General features: G+C 42.9%; 1 pseudogene across 1 annotated transcript in view; it reads right to left on the reverse strand.

The window, feature by feature from the left end:
• Positions 1-2,982: 2,982 nt before the first annotated feature.
• Positions 2,983-24,473, reverse strand: part of LOC311143413 (obg-like ATPase 1) — a 48,515-nt pseudogene continuing 27,024 nt past the window's right edge. Inside the window, exons 6-11 of the transcript XR_014615551.1 lie at positions 23,200-23,280; positions 22,725-22,822; positions 9,311-9,444; positions 8,649-8,744; positions 6,379-6,501; positions 2,983-3,529 (exon numbers count right to left, since the gene is read on the reverse strand). The product of XR_014615551.1 is annotated as an obg-like ATPase 1 (transcript). The remainder of the gene's footprint in view (positions 3,530-6,378; positions 6,502-8,648; positions 8,745-9,310; positions 9,445-22,724; positions 22,823-23,199; positions 23,281-24,473) is intronic.

A 24,473-nucleotide genomic window follows, 5' to 3' on the forward strand; every position in this document is an offset into this window, starting at 1 on the left:
GGTGATTTACAATGGCAGGCTTTGGTCTTTCATGAGTGCACTTTTTAGAACTGGCTTTTTACTCTCTGCCATTCTTGGTTTGGTGCCATTGTGGTTAGCCTCTGGGCGGAGTGGCACCACTTGATTAATGATGCTGACAGAATGTTTGTACCAATAGACAGAGAGGGCCCAAACAGCTACTAATCTCTGTTGATATCCCTACATCCAACTACTGTCCTAAATTCATTGGAATTGATCTAGACTTAAAAATAGAACTACTTTCAACACATGAAATAATATAAATGTCAGATATGATACCACAAAGTGTTTCACCAAGTGTGAAATATGAAAATGGGAATCATTTTACAGTAAAGCAAGCAGAGAGCTCACTGTAACATCGAAGCTGTTCTCCAAAAAAAGTATAAAAACATTCATTTAGAATAATTACTAAATTAGACAGCTTGAATTATTTGCCATCTGCTAATGGAAACTATTTAACAAGACATGATATACAGGCAGATGTGGAGTTCCCTTACAGAAAGGAGATCAAATTAGCCCTGCTCTGGCCCTTTAATAGCGAGCTTGTTGGTATTAAACCATAAGATTGTTTACTTATGACATGATTAAAGACCAGAATACTTTTATGGTGTTTTTTCTTAAGGGGTACATCTGTATGATTCTAAATAACTTTATTACCTTTCCTAAGAAATTTACTGTCAGTAAATTATATGAAAAACAAAACACTGAAGGCAGACCACAGAGAACAACTTGTCAATCAAAGGCCCTTAAAACTACACTAGATGAATGGGCCTTAAAGTAGGGTTTGGGTGTTGGTTAACGCCAACAACACCAATCTTGCATAAAAATAATGTTTTTGGAATGCCTTTAGCCCCCACTGTAGTCCCTGGAGAAACGTCAGGGTTTCACTCACACAATGATTAACCTAAAATACCCCCAGTAGCTTAACTTCGACAAACATATAGAACATACATGGCAACTATGATGGCTAGTGAGAGTTGTTGAGTGTTCTTATTGGAGCTACTGTAGGAGGAAAATGTGTACTGCTGCCAGACCTACCGTGCCGTGAAAAAGTATTTGCCCTCTTTCTGATTTTCTCTATTTTTGCATATTTTTGATACTGAATTTTATCAGACCTTCAACCAAACCTAATATTAGATAAAGGGAACCTGAGTTTACAAAGAACAAAAAATATATATACTTATGTTATTTATTTAATTAACAGAGTTATGCAACACCCAATTCCTCTGTGTGAAAAAGTAATTGCCCCCTTACACTCAATAACTGGTTGTGCCACCATTAGCTGCAATGACTGCAACCAAATGCTTCCTGTAGTTGTTGATCAGTCTCTCACATTGCTGTGGAGGAATTTCGGGCCAATCTTGCATGCAGAACTGCTTTAACTCAGTGACATTTGTGGGTTTTCAAGCATGAACTGCTCGTTTCATGTCCTGCCACAACATCTTGGGATTAGGTCTGGACTTTGACAAGGCCATTCCAAAAATTCAAAAATTATTGCTTTTAGCCATTTTTATGTAGACTTGATTGTGTGTTTTGGATCATTGTCTTGCTGCATGACCCAGCTGCGCTTCAGCTTCAGCTCACAGATGGATGGCCTGACATTCTCCTGTAGAATTCTCTGATACAGAGCAGAATTCATGGTTCCTTCTATTAAGGCAAGTTGTCCAGATCCTGAGGCAGCAAGCATCCCCAAACATCACACTACCACCACCATGCTTGACCGTTGGTATGAGGTTCTTACTGTGGAATGCAGTGTTTAGTTTTCGTCAGGCAAAATGTGACCCATGTCGTCGAAAAAGTTATACTTTTGACTCATCTGTCCATAGAACATTCTTCCAAGAGTCTTGATCTTCCAGACACTGCATTTACCAACGGTCAAGCATGGTGGTGGTAGTGTGATGGTTTGGGGATGTTTTGCTGCCTCAGGACCTGGACGACTTGTCTTAATAGAAGGAACCATGAATTCTACAGGAGAATGTCAGGCCATCTGTTTTCCCCACCCTCAACATCCCCCATCAAACATGTGCCCAGTTTTTGGTCATTATTCTATTTGTCAATATATCTTGAAGACAGTAATACAACTTTATTTCAATGCCAAACACTGCTCTGTAGTGTTTGTGCGGTCAACAAACAATTTCTTTAAGCTAGTGCATGCAATACACTTCCTGAGAAATTACAATTTTTATTCAATCTTTGTGCCTCCATCAGAAGGCCATTTTGTTATCTGCAGAGAGGGGTATTTATAGAGGCAAGATATTCAGCGAAGGAGCATGATCCGCTCTGTGTTCTCACTCCTGTGGAGCAGGCAATTTCACTTTGCAGCACCGTCCGCAGCTCCAGCCATACCATTCCATCAGCATAAATGCCTCAAAAACACTTACACACAAACTATACAGGTGAGAAAAACACTACTTCAGTGGGACTAGGAATGGTTTTTTAGAGATGTACTCCTGAATTGTGACTTCTATTTTCTTTTCAGAATTTTATATAAATAAAGACTTCTGTGAAGACTATTCGAATGGATGTTTTTTTGTTGAGTTGTTGCGGTTTCTCTATCATTCAGTAGCATCGAGACACAGAGGAATTATTACAAAAACAGCCTTCAGGCATACCTAAATGTAATGATAATGGCTAATGGCACCCTCATTAATAACGGGGTGCACATTTATAAGCAGTCTCTTTAAATACAGAACATCTCAGAATATCAGGACTAACCATGGAGAGGAAAGGTTAATTCAAACATAATTTCACCTGACCAATTCTCTTGTATGAAATAATCAATATCCCACACTTAGCCCTCTAAAATAAGAATCACTTTACAGATACAATTATGGTTGTCCCCTCTCTGCCAGAGCCACTGTCAACTGTGTCTTTTAATTCTGTAATCAGTTGCCAGCAGGACCCACTATCGCCGTCTGCATGCCGCGCGCCAGTCAATACAGACATCCCCAAATACACACAGGCTGGTTTTGTCAAATGTTTTATTGAGTGTAGACATCTGGGCTACTGTAAAACATGCATTATCTCTGGAAGGAGGAGAGGAGCAGGTTGCATTGTCCCTGCTGTCAGCTGTGTCAGGCCTGGCACCAGTGATGGAGATTAATGAAGTATCAAGAGAGTAATACGCTTCTTCAAATGCTCCTACCATTTGGAGAGGGGGGCCATCCTGATCTTAAATAGCAAAATCTGTCAACGTTTAGTGGACCTGTGCTTTGGCAAGGGGGACTGTATGGAATTCTCCTGGACAGAAAACAAACAGGGATAATGTGGCAGTGTGGGCAGTAGGTAGGACTGAGACAACCTGGCAGGTAGCAATCACAATCTCCAGCTTCATTCTGTCTAAAACAAAGAAGACGAATTATCTAACGGCACAGTCCATTCTGGTAGCCGTCAGACTGCGACTGAGTCACTTCTTGGTCTTGGGCTGGTTTGGTGTGTTGAATTTGAAAAATATGATGTTTCCGTCCTCCACAACGTAGGTTTTTCCTTGTTCTCTGTATTTCCCTGCTGCCTGTAAAATAGAGAAACACAACACCTAATTAATGACAGTAATGAAAAACAAGAAATAGCTATAAATAGCAAATTAGCAATGAACACATGAACATCTCACTCTCTCCTGAAAACAGTATATACACACACACAGACGTGGTCATGTTTTATTCATGGGTTGACTAAATTCCCACTGAGTGAATAACCCTCTTCTCTGTCAATTTCCATTCATATGTACAAGTAAAATGTTAATAACGTTGTTTCATTATAGCATCCTCATACTTCTCAAGGAAACAGAATAAGTTCCAACATTTCTTTTGTATACATTAGATGTGTTTGTTCCCCTTCCCGGCAAACTCAAAATAATTGACTTGAAGTGCTAATACGGACGGGTTTATGCATTCTGGTTCTGCACAGAGCACAATTAATTAGAAGAATCAATGTCCCTTTAAAGGCTCAGGAGACCATTTAATCCAGACTCAATACCACCAGAAACACTGCTTGGGGAGGGAGACAGGGGGAAAAAATCAATGGCTATTTGTGATTCTTGAGTATGTATTAAACCAGACACGTCTAACTGGTTCATTTGCACTTGAAAGCAGCCATCTGGAGGAGCAAGCTTGGCTTAAGCAGATATGATTACTAATAATGTGATATCCCTGTACGCTGGCCTATTCAAACAGCCCATTCCCACAACTGGCATTAAATAGCATTGGCCTTAATGCTGCAGTCAGAAATGCTCCTTGTCCATATATATACGAGGGAACAGGGATTTGAAAGAGAGCATGCAACAGGACCTGAGGCTCTGATGTCAGGCTTCTATAACAATAATGTTCAAACCCCCAGAGCCCCGCACATTTCACCCTCTACTGACACTTTAGGAACTAGTAACCAGCGATACATTGCAGATGATTTATACACATTTTACAAAGACTTGAGGTAAAATATTATTGAATTATTAAAATGTTTTGGTACTTTCCAGATCCCTATAGGGCTAGTAATGTAGTGTATGAATATCTGCCAGACAGAGGATTTGGCTGGCCTTTGAATGAGCTGAGGGTGAGATCTACTGGGTGATAATAGGAGTCAGTATGCCAAGCTCTCACTGCATGCCAGTGCTATCACACATCTCCTGCACAGGATTTAGGAGGGATTACTGCCTGACACTCATCTAGAAACTCTGATCTCCACTTTGTCCACATCCCTAATTGTTTAATCCATATATTCCATTGGTGCTAAATGACTAAAATGTCAAATGTAAAATGTGAAACAAATACTTACTGTTACTTTTAGACCTGCTCCCTTTTAAACAGAACCCGGGCCAATTTCAGGTAAAAAGTATTCAATTACATCAAGGTTTCATCTCATCAACAGCTATTGGCTGGTGGTCAAGTTTAATCGTGTTTTAAGCTTAAGTACCACGACTATCTACATAATAGGACTGAAGGGCTTTGTACCCACTAATAACAGTTGTCAGTCAATGTTCTGGGGGTAAACCAATAGAGGCACTTCCTCCAGACACGTGCTAACCACTGACACGGACAGATTCATGTCCTGCTGTGTCAAGGGCAGGACCATACAGAACAAACCAACAGCGTCAGACACGCTAGTCACGGTGGGTGTCGGGAAATTGCTACAATCCATTGTGTGACATGGAACACTTTGGAATGTTGTTCCTTGCCCCGAGCTTTCTTCTGGAAAAAGAAAACGCAATACCAAATAGCATTACCTCAACCAGGCGGATGTGAGGTGTTACAGATGAGGCTAATGTCTTACAGTTACCGTGAGCATTACCACACAATCACAGACTGAGGGGGGGAAAAAAACATTTTAAAGGTCCAACGCAGCCGTTTTTATCTCAATATCAAATCATTTCTGGGTAACAATTAAGTACCTTACTGTGATTGTTTTCAATTAAAATGGTCAAAAAGAAACAATAATAGCTAGGACCGTCGGGGAGTGGTCTAAGTGGGGAGGGGAAAACTGAAAACTAGCTGTTATTGGCAAAGAGATTTGGACTCTCTTTCTTATTGGTCTATTAACCAATTTACCGCCTGGTGATGTTACCAGGCAGGCCAAAACTCCACCCCACCTAAACAGGCTGAAATTTCAGGCAGTCTTTTCAAACAGCTCTTACACTAAACGGGCATTATCATCATTTTCACCATTTCACAGTATTATTCCGACCTCATAGTGTGGAAATATATAAACCATGGGAAAATCATGTTTTGACTGCACTGGGCCTTTAAGCATTCAGCGACATAACCTGCTGTATTTATCGCAGAGCTATTGTCTTCACAAATTCACCATGAAATACAGTGATTATATTTGACAGAGCAGCACCCATTTAAAAGCCACATCCCAGTAAAAAGGTCAAAACAAACATTGGCAGTTATAAAATAAGATATGCAGGCCACATTTATGTGCTGTTCATCCGTGAAACAGTCCTTATGTAAAAAATGTCACACTTTATTTAACTTGCCTCTTTATATCACTGTAACAGTGCTGCTACAGTGGCTTGGGGATTTGGCAGCAAAGAGTGTAAAGCTAACGGTCTGCTCTATAGATGTGGCTGGTTAAGGCCTGGTGGGGTACAGAGAGCTTCCTCTGAGCGGCTGGTCTGAGGTACAAGAAAGGCCTACCATGAGCCTGTTAGAGTAGATTGGGATAAAGATATGCACAGCAGGAGTAGAATGGCAGTGTTTAGAGATGGAATCAGTTGGCTTGTCAGGTGTGCTGGCGGAGTGTGTGCAGTAATTTCTTCCCCTGAGTAAAGGTGAAGATCATTTGCAGTGCGAGCAGTGTAGTGACTGTCAGCTCCGCTGATCACAGGAGACTTCCCTCATCTCCTGGCGCACCCGGACGGCTCACCTTGACAGCGTTCTCACTGCCTCCCTCTTTAAAATCCTCAAATTTCATTACTTCAGCCATAATGAAGCCCTTCTCAAAGTCTGTGTGGATCTTGCCAGCTGCCTGTGGAGCCTTGGTTCCTTTCTGTCAGGAGGAAGAAAGAGAAAGGACACACAAGGTAAATGAATTGTTTTGGAGAAGATGGATTACAGCACAGGACTGACATGCTGTTTGATAGGGGGATGGTGACGTGAGCATGGCTAGGGGGTGTGTTGGGGGGTTATTCTTGCCTCGCTCCTGATTTTTGGATAGCACAACACACAGTTGTGCATTGGTAGAGCAGCCTTGAGGCCGATAAGGAGTCAGAGCTGCTATCAATGCCCACCAGCAATTTCTGATTCCCATTCCAGGGTGCTATTGATTTCTGTCCAAGCAATCTTGCCTCATTGTGGGTTGCAACTCTGGCCTCAGGTCGTCAGAGAGAGCGAGAGAGAGGCAGTGTTGCAGTGGGAGAGACACTGTATTGACCTGGCTGTATCATACCTGGCCATTTTAAAATATAAACTTTTACTATATTTTATATACAGTGTACACTGTCTGCATATGTATTTGTAGAATATAATGCCGTTCCCCCCTTTGTCATGTTTGAACTTCCTCAAAATGTTTTCATAACACAGCAGATGATTGAAAGGACATGTAAAAGATCCCTTTATGGAATATACATTTCAATTTACATTATAATGGAATGACCATGGAAAATATAACATTGGTTGTTTTTTATGTCCATTCCGAGAACCAAAAACAACCGTTTTCCCTAACTGTTTTAGAAATTCTTTCTACATTAAATCCCATTTAACAGTAGAAGTCACAACTGTCTCTGATAAAATACGCAATTTATATGCATTGAAATAATGCCGGGGGAAATTGACAAATGACCCAAATAAGTGACATCCCTGCTCTGCATCATTATGACTTGTGCCTGTCGACCTGCTCTCCCTCTCTCTCTGCTCTGTAGCACTGTGCTCCGAAACTGTTGAGCACCTTTAATTACGTATATAATCAGGTTGGGGTCAACATATTTCATGCCAAAAGAATGATGTGTATTTAATGACTCCAATACATTACCATCCCTATGCAATCTCATTGACGGAGTGCTTGTAAGTTTAACTACCATTAATCAGCATCAAGGTTTGTCTAGGTGGAGAAAAATAGATTAGGGGCTGATTTTGTCCTATGGCACACTACAAGAGATACACATCATAGTAGTTAACAGCTATGCAGAGCAGCCTGATAGATAATGGTCACCTCGAGGCTGCCTAATAAAGCATGCTAAAGGGCTTAGCAGCACCACGTTACAGAGTGTAGTTTTTACAATGTAAGATGTATTGGGTTAATATAGTTACTCACTGATGCTTACCTGACTAAATGCCTCTCACACACAATCAAGGCTAGCTGTAATCAGTTATATCAAAGGAGACAAGCCCATAGGAGAGAAAGGCTTGGAGGAGTTCTGTTACTTTCCTAAATACACTGAGGACATCACTCATGGCTGGGAGGAGGTGGCTCATATATTTAACCACTATGTCTCCCAAATAAAATGTTGCGTTTATTGTCAATCTAAAACTTTCAACTCAATGTTGTCTTTTTCTTAAGAACATCCTGTAAATACTTTCAGTTTAGTTAGTTGTCATAAATACTGCTCACGTTACTTACATGTGTTAGGATGGACCAATGCATCAGTATGCTACTCCTGACAGGTAAAATACATTATTGGGATGGCCCTTAATCCTTTTATTCCCTCTAAAACATTTGCACAATACCAGTGTGCCGAACCAACATCTGTATCGATGTAAATCCTCCTGTGATTCAGTGTCACCCAGCTCTCGGTGGGCTCAGTAAACTGAGACACAGGGAGGAGGAGCCCCCAGCAGGGCCCACAAATGGTCAAATGAAAAGCCACATCAATTTCAGCACAGACAACCCCCGTCACACAGATTAGGCAGGCACAATGCTAGGCCCCCTTATCTCCCGCGGCAGGAGGAGGGCAGACAGATCTGCGCTGGATGGAAACATTCTCAGGACGTAATGGGCAAAATCAATTGTTGCCCTCCTCAATCAATGTAGCCCCCACTTTCACTGTTCAGCAGCTCAGCAGTAATTGAAGTTATCCTTGGCCTGTAATGACTAGCTAAAGCAGGACCATGACAAAGTTGAAAGTGGCTGATATCAGGCTGGATGCCAGCAGGGTGGAACGGTGTGCGGCGCGGCCAGCTACTAGGGCAGGGTCTTACCCGGATGGTCCATGCATGGACCTCATCTGGTCCAGCTGTGAGAAGTACTCCAACTGTAGGGCTCCATAGCCAGCCTTGATGATCCTTGTCAGAACGCTGTCAGAATAAGCAGGGTGAAAGCAATATCAATTTTCATGTTGTTCACGGTGCTGTAAATGCTAGGTCATTTTGGGTATTTTAGTATTGCTTTGATTCGTAGCCACCTCTGTGGCAAGACCACATCAATCCCAATGTATAAACTCATTAAATAAATAAAATAGGATCACTTGGTTTAACATAGAGCATTTAATTCTCCAGTGATTTGTTTGATTAATTGGCAAGCTTGCCGTCTCATTTAGCACCTTTAAGAATTCATCCCAACGTCTCTCTGAGCTCGGGAGAAAAAATCTGCTGTCACAATTTCTCTTCCTCCATAGAGGTTTTCACATACGAACAATACACCCAAAATGTCCAAGTTATAATTATACCTGTAGATGACAGATGACAGTTAAAAACTTAATTTAGAAGAAAACCCTTTGACTGAGTTGTTCCCGTAAAGAGGGATCCTTGCTTTATAATGGTAATTACTCTGCCATTTATTATTCTATCAGCACATGCAATTAAAGGAGTGCGTGGAGGGCACAGTTGATAATAAAGTGTGGGGAGACTGAATGCTAATTAACCTCTGAGCCTTGTGCTCGGTGCAGTACTTCTGAATCTCCTCTTCACTCATGTCCTGCAGGACACTCTCCACTCCTCCGCTGAAGGGGATGACCAGCGCCCCGGGGTCGTGACTGTCCACCCACGTTTCACCAACCTGGACAGTAGACACAACAACACAAGCAGGTTGGAGCTTCATAGTGTTGGTGTTGACTGACAGGACAGAACAGAGCAGCGTTTGTTATCTGTCGGCTGGCCTATGCATATTCATGAGAGAACAGCCGGGCCTGTTTATCATGCCGTTTCGGAACATTGCCCTCCCAAGGTCGCCCTGCGATTGAACAGTTTCACTCTGTTGCTGAGTTTCTGTTATTAGCAAGTTCCCAGTTCAGGAATACGTTTATGTGACATGTCATGTGTAGGTATGAAAGAATACATGCAATGACATCCCATTAAGAAAAAGCAGATTGTTGACAATTATATAGTTAAAATGGCAATGTTTTACTCCAAATCCATTACTGTAGGTTTAATCTTTACTGCAAAGGACAAGTAGATTTATTTCAAACCGTTAGCACCCAGTCCAATAATTGCTCTAAGGCCTGGAGGACGGATGTAAGTATAGTATTCCCACTTATGAACGTCTTAGTCATTCACTTCCTTTAAAGCCCTTTTAAGAGGGTTTTTCTGCCCTGCGACTCAGCGGGACACCTGACATTGCAGGACAAAGATATCCTCACAGTTAATGGTAACTCTCTGCCAGAACAATGTGTGAGGAGGGGGGTCGGATAATTATGAGATTAGCCCCACACGCTTTCAGCCTGGCCTGGGATTGGACAAAACCCAATGAGCAGCATCACATAGACCCATTTTCACACTTTGGGCCCGACACAGAGAGTTCTTTAGAATCTCGATTGATTCTAAAGGCCCCTGTCATTATCTGTAATCCTACTTTCCTGTTTAAAAACATATAAGAAATCAGGGAGTGACCGCACAACCTCAATACCACAGCTATTCCAATAACAATGTCACCCGATTATCATCTAGCTATTGGATCACTGGTTCAGTCAATCAACTCTAGTGTATTTCTACCGCTTACAACTGAACAATACAATCAATGCTAAATATCGGACAAGAATGACAACTTCCGGGAAATGTCATAGCAGCGTCATAGCGGCGGTTGCTTGGATGCTTTTTTTATAATTTGATTTATCTTACTGAGTGATGCCTGAAGTGCTTCTTACACCATCAATATATTCTCTCTGCAGTAAACATAACTATCTATCATCGCCTAATATTTCACTTCCTGCTAACACTGAGGCTGTGATGCCCTAAAACTAGAGTTGAGGATTTGACAGCCGCCACTATGAGCTGGTCACCACTTCTCATGAAGGGAAAGAAATTACATTTAGTAGAAACCTCCAACTTGAAAGCCAAGGAGATGACTGCCTCTCCAAGAGGGGAAAAGAATCCAATCTGGGATAATAACAGCTGTAACCTGTCACTTTTAGGAGCCCAGCCGTCTATTCGCTGGCAGATTATTTGCATTCCTCAGGTATCGCATTCTCTACAGGCAGCTGAATAATGATTCACAAATCACTCTCCCCACACCAGTCAAGGGCTGTGATCCTGTGAATAGACCATTGTACCTGCGACTGTAATTGGTGAAGACTTGACAGAACCGAGCTTCGCCAGCCAAGTAACAAAGAGGCTCTTGGTGGAGTGCTGAGGGATGATTTTAATAATGCGGAAGCCAAGATGGAGAATGTGAGCGCCAAATGAGCACGAGGGTCCCTGAGTCCTCGCACTGAGTGACACAAGAGCAGACAAACACCTTGCCACAGGAACAAGGTACACCCCCTTATCCCAACAGAGGGAACGCAGCACTGTCAATTAAGAGATTTGATGTTCTGTCAACATGACTTCGCCGACCAATTTCACGAACTTCACCACTGTCTAGTCACGCCACTTTACAATCGTATTTACGTCCTCTCCAATTATTTGTGTGAGAATGCATCTTGACAAATGAATTGGGTAAATGTTAATGCCAAAACATAAAAAATATTGCTTCTCTCCAAATCAAGAGGCTATTCCATCACGCATACATTGGTAAATAATGATGTAAAAAGTGTCATGTGATGTCCCTCATGTCATAGGGGGGACCATGCAGTTAATAAGTGAAACGTTGTCTGCACTCAGATGGGCCTAGGTAGGTCCTGTATCTTAATGTGCTGACAACTTGATACTGAGTCAGGGCCATCTGTCTCAACTATGCACTCTACAATCTAAGCAATGCCGAGCTTAATCAGAAACGGACAAAATGTTTCACTTTCCATATACAGTTTACACAATGTTGACTCTATCCAAGAATGCTTCAAAGTACTCCTACAATTTGAGAAGAAAATATGTTCCTTAACATACTGTGCAATTGAGAGTTCAAATGTGTTGTTTGGAAAAGCAGGGTGACCACTTTCAAAGATGCCAAAATATCAAAGTAGTTTCAATACATTACTGGGGGAGAGAACAAAAGACTGTGAAAGAAAATACACTGTGTGTGTGTGTGTGTGTGTGTGTGTGTGTGTGTGTGTGTGTGTGTGTGTGTATGTGTGTATGTGTGTGTCTTGTCACTGTCCCATTATGCCTCAGTATAGAGTGCCATCTCTCACAGCTCTGCTAATAGAAAGATTCAGCACTTTCAGGTCTAGATCTCCTTCTCTGAACAAATGATGCCTGACATTTTTATTCTTTTTATAATGGAATTTCAATGGCCTTCGCTGCAAATCTAGTGGAAACTTTAGCATATCAAGTAGGAAAAATTAAATGTTAACCACGTTTTAATGTGATTAAGGGTGACAGGGACATTATTTCTGCTAATCACTCACCGACCTAAAAGGCTCAAACAAGACTGGGGAACAAGCCATGTTTCTGCTGCTTTTCCTGCTAGTCTCATAAATAAATACAAATATATATAATTTAAAGGAAAATATAATATATCAATATCTTCTTTAAAACCGGCCTCCTCCAACCATTTCTATTCCTAAATGTATTTATTTTCATCTCTATTCAATCTAATATATATTCATGCAAATTATGCATATTTTTGGTATATGTCTTAATAATACTCTAAAGGTCTTTTTATGTGGTCATGTTGTTTAGATTATTCAAAAGAACCACATCCTAAACATGCTGTTATTCGATACCCTAATAGCCTTTTTGTGCGTAGCCTTGATATTTTATTCCACAATACCTACACCTACAGTAATATACGTTATCAGCTCTACAATAGACGCCTGCAGCAATTACAATACGTCTGTCTATTCAACGGAACAACCGTTGTAAAGTAATGACAACCTACTAAAAACAAAAGAGCTTCCAGCACAGAGTAGGCTGGAATGAACACTTCCCACAGGGGTGCCTTGTCTATTTCTCTTGTTCTGTGAGAGAATCCTGAAGGGGGAATAATTCCTGTGTTTCCGCCTGCCTGGGGCTGCCCTGGGCTTTGTCACAGCTTTGATCTGCTTAAACGACTCAGGAGGGGGAGACAATGGGAGCTCCTAAAGTACAGGTGCAGCTACCTGAGCCTGTGACCTGGGCCTGTGTCTGACCTGCATTCATACGGACCGGCTTTATTATCACTGCTTAGTCAGGTAAGCCTGTAAAAGGTGGGGACAAAGGGACCCAGCACCTAGGCTCGGAGTGCCTCCTTTCAGATGCAATTGAATTCTGACAGGACTGAGAAGTAATCCTCTAACAATCTCTTCCTCTCCACTACATTACTGACCCACCCACAGGTGGACAGACACACAGCCAAACAAAGCTCCTCAGCACTTGAACCTGGATATCGCACGCACACACACACACACACACACACACACACACACACACACACACACACACACACACACACACACACACACACACACACACACACACACACACACACACACACGTGCTGCTGAAGGATTCCCCATCTGTCTGCTGTTGCTGGCTTGCATGCCATGCACCAACTAATAAAATAATAACCCAGAGGCTTTGTTTCCCCCCTTCTCTGTTTCTCAGTTCCCGCTGAACGCTCTGGAGCACACAGCATCTCGACCAGCTCTCCACCCCTCCTCCCTCAGTGGAGGGGGGAAATGAGAGGTATGAGCTCATGGTGCCGTTTAAGGCTGGGAAGTCAGCGGCTCTGTGGGACACTTTTCATCCTCCCAGTGGAGCGCTCCTGTGAGGACATGAGTGCAGAAGCTCTCTTCTCTCCGTGGCCACGGCTGGATGGAGAGGTGAAGAGAGGCATTACACACAGCCCTGAGAGGCAGGCAGCCAGCACATAACCTCTCTCACATCACAGCCAATATTGTGAACTTGTTTCCCTCTTCACGGCTGAGGGAAACAGAGCAGTACCGGCACAATGGGAAAAGACTTAATTAAGAGTATCCTCTTGCCTCTCTTTTCTAACACTGCACAACAAGGCCATTCTGACAACAGGCCTTTTCGACTGTTTCTTCGCTAACAACTTTCTTTCTTGAAATACAAATACTTGAAAACAAACATAGACGAAATTCATAGTGAATTTGGCTTTATTGAACGAACAAACACTCCCTTTAAATATTGTCCTTTAAGTGACAGAGGTCGCACTACAGTAGAATAGCTCCAACCTAGCTTACTGCAATTTGTACGGGGTAAAAAAGAAAATACGATCAGAAATTCAAACAGTAACTCCCAGGAGTACATACATACTACATCACCCTAAATAATTCTGTATATGGGGCAGCAGGGCTGTCAGTCATTGCAATTGACTGCGAGCAAGAACACGAGGGGGGAGAAAGTCATCAAGATGTGACAATTGTGACAAGAGCAGGCAAAGTGTAGCGCAGGCAGCAGAATGTGGCGCGGTGGATTTCTCCATCTCTCCCTCTCTCTTCCTGGATGACAGCTTAATGTGTACCACATGCAATATTTATTCTCATCTTGTGTCAGACTGTCTACCCGTCCAAGGGAGTACAAAGAATGGCACTTATTAGAATAAAAGCAGAGGGAAGGTAATCAAGGACATATGGAACATCAGCCAATCACGCCCCCCCCCCCCCCCCCCCCCCCCCCCCCCAACACCCCCCCACCCTGTCCCTTTTCTTTTCCTCCGTTTCCTTTTTCCATTCATAACAGTTCAACAATCACTCTGATAACAAGCTTTCAGGAACTGTATGTGGCAACACTAAATTCATTTATTTATCTCATTAAAGCTGGCAGGCTTCAGGACACTTGCTGTGACATGTGTGTTTTGTTTTAACCCTTATCACAAAGATAATAAACAACACAACTTGCCACAGCCATCAAAATATATAATTAGCCTGACTTAAAACACATGGAGATTCTTATGCTCTCAATAGCACAAAGAAGTCTTCCAAGGGCTTATTTTTTCCCATCACGGAGCCGCTTCTGAATGCTTTGGAAGAGGTTAGCATATTGTGTTACAACAGAAATGGCTATTCTTATTAAAAGAACAGGGACTGAATGAGGCTGTGATTATGCATTATATGCTGACACATGCTTTATGAAGCGGATTCAAACCAAATCCAGTGTTGTCACTGCAGTTGATCTAGTTGAGTGGCGCAGTGGTCTAAGGCGCCGCATCGCAGTGTTAACTGTGCCACTAGAGATCCTGGTTCGAATCCAGGCTCTGTCGCAGCCGGCCGCGACCGGGAGACTCATGGGCAGCGCACAATTGGCCCAGCGTCGTCCAGGGTAGGGGAGGTAATGGCCGGCAGGGATGTAGCTCAGTTGATAGAGCATGGCGTTTGCAACGCCAGGGTTGTGGGTTCGATTCCCACGGGGGGCCAGTATAAAAAAATATATATATATGCATTCACAAACTGTAAGTCGCTCTGGATAAGAGCGTCTGCTAAATGACTAAAATGTAAATGTAAATGTAGTTAGTAACACAGAAAGTATGCCAAAACGTAGTGACACAATAATCAATCATTATGTGTCCTATGAGAGGGTCACGAGCAAGAGGTAAGAGATCTTTACTCAGTTAAATGGGACTTCTGATCAGTATCTAACCTGAAGCTATTCCCTCTGGTCAAGTATGTAGCCAGGTTCACCCACATGTCATTGTTCCAATCTTTATTACACAAGGGGATCGTTTTGGGGAACAAGTCGCTGTCTTGTGAGGTCAACGGAGAACAAACGAGTGTCTGCTTTGTTCCTATGGCCAGGAAGGAAGGCTGTGACACTCACCGTTAGGATCTCATTAGTGATAACAACAACCGAACAGAGCCGTCCCTGCCTGCATGTCTTCCCCAACAAGCCCCATCAGACCCAACCAGACCAGACCACAACAAAGGCAGCAAGGCTACCCAATGTCTTCTACTAATCCAAAATGGTGAACAACGAAAGTGTGATAGACCAGGCAGACAGACCAGGGATGGTCAATAACAAAGCCAAGTGAACTGATCCTCTGGGACTTTATTAGAGACCATCTGGTTTTGGTTTACTCCTCTCTGAGCCTCTCAAAGTCGTTCACACTCATTACAAAGCCTAACTGAAGGCTTCCATTAGGAGTTAGTGTGGGCAGCAGGGTACATGTCTTCCTACCATGGGAACGTTTTTTCAGGATACCACAGTACACAAGGGGAGAGGGGACGGCTGTGCACAGAATGAAAGGGGACCCACTGATCATATATCTCCCACATCGCTTTGAAAGGCAAACCGTGACTCCCTAGACAGCAGTTCCTTAAAACTTGGATGGAGCCAGTGGTTTTGCACTCAATAAAGATTCAATTCTGTTTATGGGAATTATGGTTTGGAGTAACAGAAGTGGCCTGCTGCCACCGCTTTCCTGTAACGGTTTTCTCAGCAGATCACAACAAGGCTTTCCCTCTGTGACAGTCTGCCTTGAAATCTCATGGGGACCAAGATGTGCTCACTTGCCAGTTCATTAACAAATCCTCTAACATTAAAGAAAATGTACAGTTATCATTACTCTGCACCAAAATAAAAGTTCAACATAAAGTCAATCCTGAAATCAAATGAATAGAAGACCTGAACAAAACATGGATGAGTAGGTTGTAGAGAGAAACCGAGGGACAAATGGAGCACATCCTCTAATGACAGTGAGATCTTAAAACTAAACGTGGCTAGACCATCACCCTGCTGAGACTCACTGCAGAGGTACCTTTAATTTAATTGCCAAAGCACCATCTACAGGCTAGCTGGGGTAGTTCACTAAGCAAACATACCTGCTGGTTCACTTTCCATATCAAGAGAGAAATGCACAGACAGGCAGTAAGAACAAAGTAACATGTCTGGAGACACAGGACATATGCAGAAAGAAAGCAATAAACATACGTCCATTCCACAGACAGACAGACAGTCACGTGCCTGACACTCACACACAGACAGATACACCCCTTGTATGTAAAAAGCCCCCTGTGAAGAGCCGTACTACCCTGCCATTCCTCTCCCCGCTCACGGTACAAACGCTGCACACTCAGAGAGGTCACGCTTTCCGGTTTTCTTAAAGGTCAACTTAAGAGGCTCCAATTTACTTTAAAGAACTTCATGAAAAAAATAACTCTTCACAAAAACAGGCTGGCTCTCAAGTGGAGCTTTGCATTTCCTAAATGTGATGGCAGTTGTTTTTCTGCTAAGGACATTGGATTAACTATCTAATCATATCAAGCCTAATGAAAATATTAAAGGTTGAAAACTCCACCGACCAGGAGCTTTTAAATTACCAGCTTGTGCCTTGACAAGTGAAAACATACAAACAGCAGACAAACACCCATATTATCAACTGAGGAGTAATGACCCTCTCTAACACACAAACAGCAGACAAAACACCACATTATCAACTGAGGAGTAATGACCCTCTCAAACATGTTCCAGGCAGCCTACTGACGCCGAGGGAAGAGGAAGCCTCTTGGTAGACTCTTGTAGATGCCATTCCCTATCACGCAATGCCTCTCAGTCATAAACACATGACAAATGCGGCCTTCATCATTTTTTACGAGCGGGGATGTGCAGGAGGCAGCTCATGGCTGGAGGGGAGAGGGGAGCTGCGCGAGCAGCAGGCAGCCCCCGCTCCACAGAGGAAAGCTGCATGGTAAAGGCTCCTCTGGAACATCACTCGGCCAGCCAGCCTTTGATCTCCACACCGCAATTACGCCAACATCCAAATGAGCATGGAGTCGCCTCCGAAACAGACTTCAAACATGCACATGTACACATTCTCATACACACGCACTGTACTGTATGGAATTAGACCCACGTGCTCCTCTCTACAGTAAATGATGTACCGTCTCCAGCAGAGAACCTGTGGATGAAAGGGGGCCCTGTTCCCTCTCTGATCCCACCATTAATGATGGCTGCTTGCTAACGCTAATACTGTTCATTCTTGTTGAAATGGGGTCAGCTTGGTATGGAGTGGTTAGAACACTGCACTCCAAACAGGGAAATCATGGTCTAGCAAAAGGACGTGGGCTACTAACTAGAGATGAGATGAGTGACATCCGAAAAGTGTCTAACATAGCGAACAATTATGTAAATCTGCTAGTTAGCTAGCTAGTTAGCCATGCTGTCAAAACAAACTATTTTACTTAATGTCAGTTTGTTCTGCTGCTGACATCTGCCTCTTACTAACAAACACTTGAATTGGCCCCTTCTCTGTCCATAACAGTGAGAGGCACACGACAGGTCCAACTCAAAAGTAGCCTACCAGTAGGCCTATTCAAACTCTCTGCCTGGCGCCCGTAGCCAGCACAGTGCACTGCATGCAAAAGTCAGGTGAGTGCGCGCTTCAGGCGAGAGGGCGGGGGAGGATTTCTTTTCGAAGTTTCAAGAGACATTTTATAAGCTAGTTTGATTTGCAATTCATTACATTAAAAAAAAATCTATTTTTAAAGAGACTGAATAAAATAAAATAATTCCACCTAGCTGCAAGGGTACTTTCTCATAGGAGGGCAAAAGGGAAAGTGCTCGAGCGCTGGTTGAGCCCTATCTGTGCACGTGCTTGTCTGTCACTCAACAAAAGGCCTTTTTCATTTGCAATGCTATCTGAGCATTGTGATCAAACAAGAAATTATTGAAATGGAAAGTGTGTAGCGAAAACGTATGCTTGTGACAGAAATATGACAACATACTATCAACAATAACAACTGAAAAGTCTGCCTGAAAGTGAATATGTGATTAACATACATTGCAAATACTGTACTATGTACAGTTGAAGTCGAAAGTTTACATACACTTAGGTTGGAGTCATTAAAACTCATTTTTCAACCACTCCACAAATTTCTTGTTAACAAACTATAGTTTTGGCAAGTCGGTTAGGACATCTACTTTGTGCATGACACAAGTAATTTTTCCAACAATTGTTTACAGACAGATTATTTCACTTATAATTCACTGTATCACAATTCCAGTGGGTCAGAAGTTTACATACACTAAGTTGACTGTGCCTTTAAACAGCTTGGAAAATTCCAGAAAATGATGTCATGGCTTTAGAAGCTTCTGATAGGCTAATTGACATAATTTGAATCAATTGGAGGTGTACCTGTGGATGTATTTCAAGGCCTACTTTCAAACTCAGTGCCTCTTTGCTTGACATCATGGGAAAATCAAAAGAAATCGGCCAAGACCTCAGTTTTTTTTTTTTAGACCTCCACAAGTCTGGTTCATCCTTGGGAGCAATTTCCAAACGCCTGAAGGTACCACGTTCATCTGTACAAACAATAGTACGCAAGTATAAACACCATGGGACCACGCAGCCATCGTACCGCTCAGGAAGGAGACGCGTTCTGTCTCCTAGAGATGAATGTACTTTGGTGCGAAAAGTGCAAATCAATCCCAGAACAACAGCAAAGGACCTTGTGAAGATGCTGGAGGAAACGGGTACAAAAGTATCTATATCCACATAAAACGAGTCCTATATCGACATAACCTGAAAGGCCGCTCAGCAAGGAAGAAGCCACTGCTCCAAAATGGCCATAAAAAAGCCAGACTACGATTTGCAACTGCACATGGGGACAAAGATCGTACTTTTTGGAGAAATGTCCTCTGGTCTGATGAAACAAAAATAGAACTGTGTGGTGCAGTGGTCTAAGGCACTGCAACGCAGTGCTAGCTGTGCCACTAGAGATCCTGGTTCGAGTCCAGGCTCTGTCGCAGCCGGCCGCGACCGGGAGACCCATGGGCGGCGCACAATTGGTCCAGCGTCGTCCAATGTAAGGGAGGGTTTGGCCGGCAGGGATGTGGGTTCGTTTCCCACGCGGGGCCAGTATGAAAAAAAACAACAAAAAAACATGTATGCATTCACTAACTGTAAGTCGCTCTGGATAAGAGTGTCTGCTAAATGACTAAAAATGTAAAAATAATGACCATCGTTATGTTTGGAGAGAAAAGGGGGGCCTTGCAAGCCGAAGAACACCATCCCAACCGTGAAGCACGGGGGTGGCAGCATCATGCTGTGGGGGTGCTTTGCTGCAGGAGGGACTGGTGCACTTCACAAAATAGATGGCATCACGAGGAAGGAAAATTATGTGGATATATTGAAGCACCATCTCAAGACATCAGTCAGGAAGTTAAAGCTTGGACGCAAATGAGTCTTCCAAACGGACAATGACCCCAAGCATACTTCCAAAGTTGTCAAAATGGCTTAAGGACAACAAAGTCAAGGTATTGGAGTGGCCATCACAAAGCCCTGACCTCAATCCTATAGAACATTTGTGGGCAGAACTGAAAAAGCATGTGCGAGCAAGGAGGCCTACAAACCTGACACAGTTACACCAGCTCTGTCAGGAGGAATGGGCCAAAATTCACCCAACTTATTGTGGGAAGCTTGTGGAAGGCTACCCGAAACGTTTGACCCAAGTTAAACAATTTAAAGGCAATGCAATTTAAAGGCCTCCTGTAGCTCAGTTGGTAGAGCATGGCGCTTGCAACGGCAGGATTGTGGGTTCGATTCCCACGGGGGGCCAGTATGAAAAATGTATGCACTCACTAACTGTAAGTCGCTCTGGATAAGAGCGTCTGCTAAATGACAAAAAAATGTTTTTTGCTACCAAATACTAATTGAGTGTATGTAAACTTCTGACCCACTGGGAATGTGATGAAAGAAATAAAAGCTGAAATAAATAATTCTCTCTACTATTATTCTGACATTTCACATTCTTAAAATAAAGTGGTGATCCTAACTGACCTAAACCAGGGTATTTTTACTAGGATTAAATGTCAGGAATTGTGAAAAACTGAGTTTAAATGTATTTGGCTAAGGTGTATGTAAACTTCTGACTTCAACTGTAAATTAATACAGTGCTGTACGCCTGAAAAACGGCCCTGAGTGTCCCGAACCAAAAAAAGACAAGACTGGCCTGTGTGCTTTCTACTGCGCTCCTATTTCTTCTCTGCTCACATTAAAAGCTGAGATTGCAATTTGTCTTGCTGTTTGCTTTGAATAGTCCTTAACCGTATCATCATCTCAACTGTTCTGGGGAAAAACACGGGAGCATGGCGACAGCCAAATGGCAGTCTGGCGTCTCAACAGCAGACTGCCTGCTATTAGGGCTGAGAGCAGCATTTAGTGTACATTTAGGGGCAGCTAAATCTATCTGTAATCATCTCCATACAGGTGTGGGCTCCACTCTGGACAAGGGAAGTGACCCATCACTTGTCAATCAGAAACACTTTGATGTCTGCATTGTTCCACGCTAAGCCCTCAGGACACAACGGCACTACTGTTTGCCCATTCGGAAACGCCCGAAATTTATTGCATTTTTCACAGTTTAAAAAAACCCAACAGGTAACATGAAAAAAGTATTCCTGCCCATGACTGATGTTCCGCACGTCATGAATCATCTGATTTATGTGTTTCTGCTGCAACGTTCCCTCCTCCCGCTGTCAGACAGACAGACAGACAGACATACTATCATGTCAGGAACATTTGAACAAACAGTCATCGGGTAAACAACTTCCCTCCGAATCGAACGCGTCTGCCAAACAAAGCAGATATAAACAAACGCAGAGACAAACTGTTTGACACCAAATCCTAGAGGGCAATTGAAAAAGTGTGATACCAATCCACAAGTTAGTGGTTATTGACAGTATGTGACTGTAGCGTAGATAAGACAAGTATTCTTTTGACCTGTAATGGCAATCTCCCACTCTGCTCTCCCTGTGGCCAGATCACAGCTCCACTCTCCCCAAGGTGCTCAAGTGAAAAAGCCCTCTCTCATCACTCATATGGCCACACTAACATTCTGCAACAGCCCACGGCTACACCATATGGCCCATATCTCAGGTACTACATGAACGGGACATCGAGCCACTGTTTACCAGACCAGAGCTAAACAAATAGATTTGGAAACATTCTGACACAATCTCGTTTAGTATGAGGTCACCTCTTGAGTTTATGAGACAGAGATAAGTCAGGCCGGGCTTGAGATGACAAGTCAAATAGAACCATCCCCCTGATTACACCAAGAACCCCTCTGACGTGTTTATTAGGAAAGAAATACGGTAGGTTAAAGCACATGTTTGTGAGTCACTGTGAAATTCTAAGTTGCAGTTGTCATTCTGATCTTACTTGAATTCCATGTAAAATATTTATTTGGACATGGAGAGTCAACCCAGTAAGACATAAAGTATTCATATTTTCGAAGAAAAGCAAACAACATCTGTAAACAGTGAACTCTTCAGACAAAACCAAACATTTGGGGGAAAACAATTGTAGACATCACAATATTTCAAGAGAACCATCCTTATGATTTATTGGCCCTCTCCATACGACATTCATTCCTTTTTTGGCTTTGAGTCTATGAATGTAAAATGTTTTGCCATTTAAAGCCTTTCCCCCTTTGATTTCGTATGGAAACGAGACATTTTTGATGGAAAATGGAAACCATATGGTCTTAGTACTTAATGAAGTGCAGAGGTTGGGGCTGCTTTGGGTTTGCAGGGTTGGCTGTGACTGGAGTGTCAGAGGGGGCTGAGTGCCATCTCATTGGTTTGGTGTCAGTAGAGCAGCGTAGGAAATGTAGTAGTAGACAAACTAACTCCACAGTGACTGGGGGATCACTTTAACATGGGGAGAATGAGGAATCTTCACAATAGGACTTTACTCTGAGCACTGTAGGCCTATTGCATCTAACATCACTCATAACTATCTGCAGTTACTGGTTAGAAGGGGGACACGCTTTTAAAACTGTTATTTAATATTGGAAATTGACAATGGCAGTTATTTGGAAAACATTGGTTAAATGTCTCACAGTTTGAGCTGATATTACATAAAATGATAATAGGAGCCATCAATTCATGGTTATGGATGGGAGAGATGTAAGGGAGTCAACAATTAATAAGAAAATACACATTTGTAAAATGGGAAGGTCCATGGTTGTCCATGCCGCAAGTAAAATCAGTGGGGTTCCACCCTATTTCTGAGGACTGACTTACCATTTGTTCTTTCGTCTGATGTAGTCTTTCTCTGAGAGGTTAATGAGGTAAATCATTGGCTTGGATGTCAAAAACAAGTATTTGTTCAACACTTCGATCTGTGACAGAGCGAGAGAGAGAGAGAGAGAGAGAGATAGCGAGAGAGAGGACAAGAACTGAGGTACCAAATTTTCCAAAGTAGCCTTTGAGGAGGATGCGGAGTAAAAAGTGAAGCCAAATCAAATTAGGATCTTGTCTGGACTCTGCAGGGAGCCTCTATAAAGCGTTTAGATCAATATTAGGCCGGACTGATTTCATTAGTTTGTTAAAAAAGTAAGATAGAAATTCCTCCCCAAAAAGACAGCATGCACATTAAATTGTGATTTGCTTATCAGACCCGTTTTGCTCAAAAGCAGCAGTCTGACTTTCAGGCCAGATGAAAAGATGAGCCTGATAAATGGCATTAATACATTTGAGTGTAACATCAAAGTCTTACCTCCTTCTCAGTCCAATCGCGACAGTAGCGGGCATGTTTCTTTTCATCCGCTACCCAGTTCTTGATTTTGAGCATTACATCCTGTTTGGGATTGAAAGAGAATGAACAAGAAGCCATTAAAGGAGATGAAAAAGAATATAAACCCAGCAGGGTACAGGGTAATTATTTCCTAAATGCATGGCATCCTGATGACCAAATGAACAATACCTGCTCTTATTGAAACAGGAGAGGCCAGGCTTTGACAGGGATGGCACGCAAAGGCCCCCCTCGCTCTCTTAAAACATAATAAAATGCCCTCTAGTGAGTCTCACTAAGTTCACCTGTTTGGCACACACTATATTCAATAAATGCCATCCAATAATAAAAGAATGAGGAGAGAAAGACAGGAAGAAAGAGAGAAAAGGTAAAGCTAGTTGGTTAGTAATGTGTGTATTATTTTCTCTGCAGTGAGCAGTCATATTGATATGCACTAGTCAGGTACTAATTACACACTGTTCCTACTGGAGAAAATATTAGGCTTTTTCAGCAATGTTTGCCACGTTCATTACTGAAGCAGTTGTGGGTTGAGATCCCACAGGCAAGACTGGGCCATGACAGGATCTGGGAGCGGGAATGGGTGGGAACATGGGAGGGAGGCAGTTATAAAATGTGTAATAAAGAAATTGAGCCTATTATTGTTGATCCGGCCTCACAGAAATTAGCGGAACACATTCTTTTTGTTCCTTTCAACTTAACCTCCCCCTTCATATAAAAACTCCTCCTCCCGATGCAATACTCCCCCTACCTCCTCTTTCCTCCCAAACCCTCGCAGCACTTCACAATCACACTCCCCTTTAAAGAACAGAGGAAAAGAGCCTGCTAGAGCCTCAATTACACAATGGCAGAAAAAGCTCCACACACTGACCCCCAGCCAGCTGCATTCACTCTCTGCACATCTCTCTCCGCAGGAATTCTAAAGGCCTTTTAGTCAGGCAGCCAGAGTGCAGCCAGCAGGGGAGAGAGCAGGAAGAGCTTCACACACTCCACCCGCGCCGGCCCAAGTCTTCACAGAGAGATTAATCATGTGTGAAATGGAAACAGCAAACGGCCAGCGACATAGGCTGAACCCGCTCCAGGTTTCCCTCATCAGCTCTGGGCCTCCGTGCAGCGCTCCTCTAACAGGCAGGTGTTAATAAAAGGCATATGGGTCCCACAGGGGTCAAACACATACGCCTGCCACCAGGAAACACTGCTGGGGGTCCTAGCTGCTGAATATTATTGTTTGTTACGGACAG

Source organism: Coregonus lavaretus (genome assembly GCF_964263955.1).
Source record: "Coregonus lavaretus genome assembly, chromosome: 16".
In the NCBI taxonomy this organism is placed as follows: domain Eukaryota; kingdom Metazoa; phylum Chordata; class Actinopteri; order Salmoniformes; family Salmonidae; genus Coregonus; species Coregonus lavaretus.